Source organism: Anguilla anguilla, chromosome 9 (assembly GCF_013347855.1).
Source record: "Anguilla anguilla isolate fAngAng1 chromosome 9, fAngAng1.pri, whole genome shotgun sequence".
NCBI classification, from domain to species: Eukaryota; Metazoa; Chordata; class Actinopteri; order Anguilliformes; family Anguillidae; genus Anguilla; species Anguilla anguilla.
In genome coordinates this window covers 54,494,052-54,500,742 of record NC_049209.1, presented here as the reverse complement: position 1 = coordinate 54,500,742, position 6,691 = coordinate 54,494,052, and positions in this window count along the sequence as shown.

The window sequence follows — 6,691 nt, the reverse complement described above, 5'->3', positions numbered from 1 at the left end:
TTTATCTCAACCCACCTGCTGCAGTCACGCGGCTGGAGGAGTGGAGCCGCCATCGAGCAGGCCCATTGAGCAGCCCCATCGAGCAGCCCCCACCGTGCAGCCCCATTGAGCAGCCGCCACCGTGCAGCCCCACCGTGCAGCCCCATCGAGCAGCCCCATCGAGCAGCCCCACAGAGCAGCCCCATTGAGCAGCCGCCATCGAGCAGCCCCGATCGAGCAGCCCCACAGAGCAAGCCCATTGAGCAGCCGCCATCGAGCAGCCCCAACGAGCAGCCCCATCGAGCAGCCCCCACTGTGCAGCTGCCACAGAGCAGCCCCATCGAACAGTCGCCATTGAGCAGCCGCCACAGAGCAGCCCCACCGTGCAGCCGATAAGGGGGGGCCCCGGGCGATAAGGCGAGGGGGGGGGGGGGGGAGCTGTACCTGATCTGTCTGGTGGGAGGGACAGCCCGCCGTTGGGCCAGTTAAGGCAGAGAGGGATTAGATTTAGGACTTGTACAGACTGCCCTCCTTCCACACATGTATGCAATGTGCACCGCGCCCGGATATGCAGTGAGACCAGATACCTTTATCTTTCCTCACACACAAAACTATCGGGACCGATCGATAAACACACCGTAAAACTGAAATGTTATACAGATCAAAAAACTTCAGAAAGTGAAATTTACTTTATTTTACGATTGTTTTCTCTTTCTTTGGTCAGATGCAGTGTTTTTGATCACACCCACCTGCTCTCACCTAATTGGCTGGTATGTGTTTCTGGTGCCGGTATTGACTGGTTCCGGGTGTTACAGACAAGACGTGCAGCCAGTAGGCCAGTAGGCTGCCCACCCAGGGCCGTTGCTAGGGGGGGGTGAAAGGTGGTGTACATTCTGTTTTGACATTTACTAAGTTTACTTCTGATTGGCAGCCCAGCAAACAAATGTACAGCTGATTGGTTAAAATGTAAATCTACATGTTAACACATATACTGCCGATTGGTTTAAATGTAAATCTACATGTTGCCTAAATGAGCAACATGGTCTCAGAAAAACTCCAGTGACTGGCAATGTAAGTACTTAGGGTGGCAGTGGAACGGGTAAAGAGCTGGTCTTGTAACCTAAAGGTTCAATTCCCTGGTAGGACCCTTGTACCCTTGAGCTGCATTGCTTCAGCATATATCCAGCTGTATAAATTAATAAATTAATGCAATGTATATGTAAAAGTTGTAAAAAGTTTTAAGTCGCTCTGGATAAGTGCATCTGCTAAATGCCTGTAATGTGTAATGTGTATCTAAATGTACATTAACATGGGCACTGTGACTAAGACTGTGTATCAGTGGACCGGCGTGAAAGATCAATGAAAAGTGTGCCTCATACATCAAGTTACATCTTTTAAACTTGCCAACTCATGACCTCACTCTACCCCTCTCATGATCCCAGTTTGGGAACCCCCCCCCCCACCCCACCCAGCAGGGGTGGGGCCCAGAATGAAAACCACCTGTATGAAGCGTTTATCTGTGTAAGAGAAAGGAAGAGAACCATGGCCATGGCCCTTTCATATCAAAGCCGTAATTACTACTCCAAGATGAATGGACCCATTTTATTATATATTTTTATTTACTTTAATGTTGTCATTTATTTTCAAACACACACACACATTTTTATTTTCTAACTTGGAACAATAAACACAGATCATCATCATTATTGTTTTTTTCCAATATATATATATTTTCCCATGATGTTTCTCAGTATAATAAGACATTGATGGATTTCCTCTACAATTTTGTATGTACTTCCGGTTTTCCAATTGTTTCGTTTAGTTACATTTATTATCCATTCCGTTTGAATATCCAACCCCAAGTTAAATGAAAATAAACTGGAAAAAAAAACTACACAAAGACTACGTTACCCATGATCACCCAGCCTAGTCCCTCCTAAGAGGCCTGTGACCTTGAGTAATGTCTTCCTTCCTGTAAACCCTCCGTTCCTAACCCTTCCAAACAAATCCCCAAAAACAAACAAACAAATAAATAAATAAATAAATACATTTAAATACAATTACATCAATACAGCAATTTGGCTCCCTTTTCAAAAACTTTAAACCTTCTGGAACATTGCTCCATTGCTAGGACAGGAACACAAAGGGGGTAAAAAACAATCCCAGAATGCATTGGGACCGACATACAGTCACATGACATTTCCCCAGCTGAACTTTCTCCAGCATTTCCATCTATCAACCACTAGTTTGATCCACACACACCTGCTGTCTGGCGCTTCTGAACATGTGTGTGCATTTGTGTGAGTGTGAGTGAGTGAGTGAGTGTGTGTGTGTGTGTGTATGTTTGTGCGTGTGTGTATGTTCATGTGTGCCTGTGTGCATCATAAGTGTATGAGCATGTGTGTGTGTGTGTGTATGAGTATACGAGTGTGTGTGTGTGTGTATGAGTGTGTGTGTGTGTGTGAGAGCACCTGAATGTTTAACTGCAGTGGCAGTAGCAGGGGTGGGCAGTGGACCCCAAACACTGTCAGGCCACAGTGAAATGATCCAGCGCCTCACACTCTCACACGTTCACAACGTTAGACGAGCGTTACTCTGGCGTTTAACCAACGTTAGACGAGCGTTACTCTGGCGTTTAACCAACGTTGACTGCGCTGTACAAGCATACGGAGCTGCGTAGCGTCGCCCAAGTCCACTGTAAACATCCACATAAACGATCATTAAATAAACAGGTGAAAATGGCTTGTGTGCAGAAGGAGAGGGGGGGGGTTGGGGTTGGGGGGGGGGGGGTCAGACATGGTGAATTTATGCCCCCCTGAGCAGTTACAATGTCTTCATAGGTTCCCTCCTGTGTTGAAAACAAAGAACTGTTTGTACAGGTTGGAGAAATCCAACATGTCCCCCCCATCCTTCAACTCCACATATCCTACCCCTACAAATTCCACCCCCATCCCCCCACCCCCCATCTCCGGCCCAAAACTCACACCAAAAGGTTGCAGTACATTAAAGATAAGACCACCCATTCCCACAAAAAAATAAAAGAAATAAACAGATAAACGAATACACACACACATCAGGTTTGTGTCCTTTTCACTGTCATGTTTAAAGCACTCTTGGGACGGCCCTTAATTGTTTTGATGACCCCACGCCTGGGTGCACACTAATCTGTTTATGTCCTCTGCAAATTGACTCTTGTCACGTCAACCCCCGCAAATACAAGAAGGACCCCATTTGTTGGACGCCTCTCTATAGGACGGTAATTTTGGCCAAACTGTACGTTCCATCTACAATGATTCCAATTCGTCATTAACTGATTATTCCTGGAAGGTTTTTTTTCCTCTCAAAATTTTTAGATCTATTAATATCTGGAAAAAACGAAAAATAGGACCCCTTCCCCCAAAACACCCCCACACTACAACATCACACAATATAGATCTTTTTTTTTTCTTTTTTCTTTTTTTTTGATGTTTAACAGCGATAGAGATTACATTTAGGTAAATCTGTTAAGTGATTTTAATTCATTGTCAGCATCACAGAGACACACACAAACGTTCCGAAGAAGAGTTGTGCTATGATTGGTCAGTAGAAGCATGTGTCTGCATTATTTATCCAATCGGGAGACTTGGACAGAGGAAGCACGCTGTTGTCGCCGGTTTTAATTTACGCACGCTTTTGGATTTTATTTTTGGAGGGACGAGACGGCGGAACGGTCGGCCGGTGGAGATTAAGAGGCAGAAATGCCTCCATCTTACATCTTTAGTTTCTCTGTGTCACGGGGAGGAGGAGTTCTATACGGCCCACAGCTTCTGAGTGAAGTTGAGAAAAAGTCCCTGAAAGCGTCTGAATCACAGGGGCAGGTAGCCAATGCCAGCGCTCAGTAGCCCCCTTATCACAGCTCAGCATCTCAGCACAGCTAGACCAAACACCACAGCCGCCATCTACACTACCACCAGATTACATTTCACAACATTTCATTTCATTAATGTTTTAATTCACTTCTGTTAAAGTCCAGTGAGTTACGTAATGAACCAGTCCCCATGTACCCATCAGCTCGTCTATGCAAACAGAGCATCGGCCTGGTCTTTGGTCATTTGGTGAATTAGTTTCGCTTGATTTGAAAGAAAGATAATGTTTTGTGTTTTTTTTTTGGGGGGGGGGAGGGGAATGAAATCTGTGCAGGTTATTTTCTGAAAGGCTGAAAGTGAGAGGGTGTGGGGGGGAGTTTTTAGTGCTTTTTTGTCTTATTTAAAGAGAGAAAAGGGGAGTAAATGACACCTCCTTCTGCTAGGAAGACAAAAGAGATAAAGATGGATGAGAGAGTGAGGTGGAGGGCAAAAAAGAGAGAAAGAAAGAAAGTATTACAGATGGCTCCACACCAGCTCAGCCTCAGCCCTGGCCCCGCCCACATGATAGCCCTCCATTGGCTGCTGCCAGTGTTCTGTTCCCTCCCACAGGCTGTCTTACAGTGTTGTCAGGGGAACAGCTTGTCCTGGGTTTAAAGTGGCCTAATCTGGGTGGATAAGGCAGGGACGTTGCCCGGGGGGGTGGGGCCACGTGCGGATCCCACAAACCACCAGGCGTGCACATGCTCATACACACACACACACACACACACACACACAGAGTCAGCCACTGGTACACACACTGCAGCCTGGCACACACACAGCAGCCTGGTACACACACTGCAGCCTGGCACACACACAGCAGCCTGGTACACACACTGCAGCCTGACACACACAGCAGCCTGGTACACACACTGCAGCCTGGCACACACACAGCAGCCTGGCACACACACAGCAGGCAGTCAGTCAGGACAACAGTCATCCCTGGGCCACACAAAGGAAGGTGGGTGTGCTTTTGGGTGGAGCACTTTGGGGCCACAACAACATTCGTGTTTGGGGCCCTCTAAACCTGAGGGCCGGCTCCGGTTGTGGCTTAGACGCTGTGAACTCTGGGACCCACGGTCATATGAGCGGGATGGCGGTAGACGGGAGTGGAACAGCCTGTACTGGGGGTTTAGCCCTACGCTACAAAGGGCAAAGACAGGGAACGAAGGTTAAATAGTTAAATAATAAGACAGGAGGGCAGGTGCTGTAGGAGCGCTGGGTAAACGCCCCCCGGCCACCCCCGGCCCCCCCCGGCCTGGCAGTGAGCACTACAGAGCAGGACACACACACACACACACACACGGGACAGCAGACAGACACGAGGCAGCCCTCGAGTGGCAGTAGGTTAAGGACCCTGAGAGAGCTGAGAGCCGGTCTGTCTGAGGCTCACACATAAAAATACATATGTACACATCTATAGAAATATAATCTATCATAATTTCCGCTTTTTCAAAACTGAAACAAAGGCAGCAGCTTGGGAGGGAAAGAAAAGCAACAGGGTGGCAGCGTCAGCGAAGCCCCGCCCACCCGCCAGCATTCCGCATTCTATTCATTTCCCATTATGATGTCATCCAGCCATCATAATGCCCCGGGGACTTCCGTGTTCTAACATCTTGTGCTTTGGTGGATTTAGGTGGCAAAAGCAGACATTACCCTTTAAATATTCCACTCTGGATCAGAAGTTTTCTTTTCTTTTTTTAAACAATCAGGGGGCGTGGCAGTTGGCCTCCTGACAGTGGGCATGTGGGCGTGTGGGGCATGCTGACTTTCTGACTCTGTGGACCAGGGGGCCTGTGCAGCTTAATTCCCATCTTTGGGTGTGTTCATTTTCAACAACTCCCCCCCTCTAGAGAAACAGGAGACAAAGCTGTAGGCAGGAATATCTGTTTGTGTGCGACTGTGTCTAAGACTGGGCTAGACACAAACTATTTTATTTATGTAATATTTACTTTTGTTTTGTCTTTCCACGTGCAGAGCGATCGATCAACAGCGTGCCCTCTAATTTAGGACCCATCCCCTCATTACCCTCGTTAACTCCGCCCCTGCAAGCACACAGCACTGCTTGCTTCTGGGGGGCGTGGCTTAGTTCCCAAATAACACATATTCGTTCAGACGACGTCCCCGCGAGGTTTGGGACCAGCGTTTCGATCCTGAGCACTACCCACTCCTCCCGGGCGCGTACTTCACAAAATGTTTTTAAAATATTCAGCAGAATCGTTCTCTTCACGCCGGTTAAGGGTTATTTAGTTTTAGCGATTATGCCTCGAGACTCAATTTCTTACTTTTTAAGCACACTTATACATATATGTGTTATATAGTCAGCATAGTACTACACTGCTATTGAGGAATGTTGAAGAGGTAAGACACTAAAGAAAGTTTAAAATAGAAAGTAACGCCTGCATACGTTGGTCCAGTTCTACTGTGGCAGTTCACAAAAAAGAAGGGAGACTAAAAAGAGGAGAGTCAGAAAGAAGAAGCCTGACTGAGGGCTACACAGGAAGAAAAGAGACAGAGAGTGAGAGGGAGAGAGAGGGAGAGAGAGAGAGAGAGGGAGAGAGCGGGAGAGAGCGGGAGAGGGTGAATACTGGTTGACAAGCACTGTTCAAGGAAATTAACACCGGTTCTCTGTGCAAGAATCCAGAGAAACATTGAAACTTCCAAGACAGAAACAGACAGGTGAAAGAGAGAAAAGGAGAGAGAAAGACAGGGGGAGAGAGAGAGAGAGAGCGAGAGAGAGTCACTCCAAATAACAGGCAGTAGTTAAAATCTGAAGCAAAAATAAATCAATACAAAATTAAAAAAATACAAACACACACCCACACACA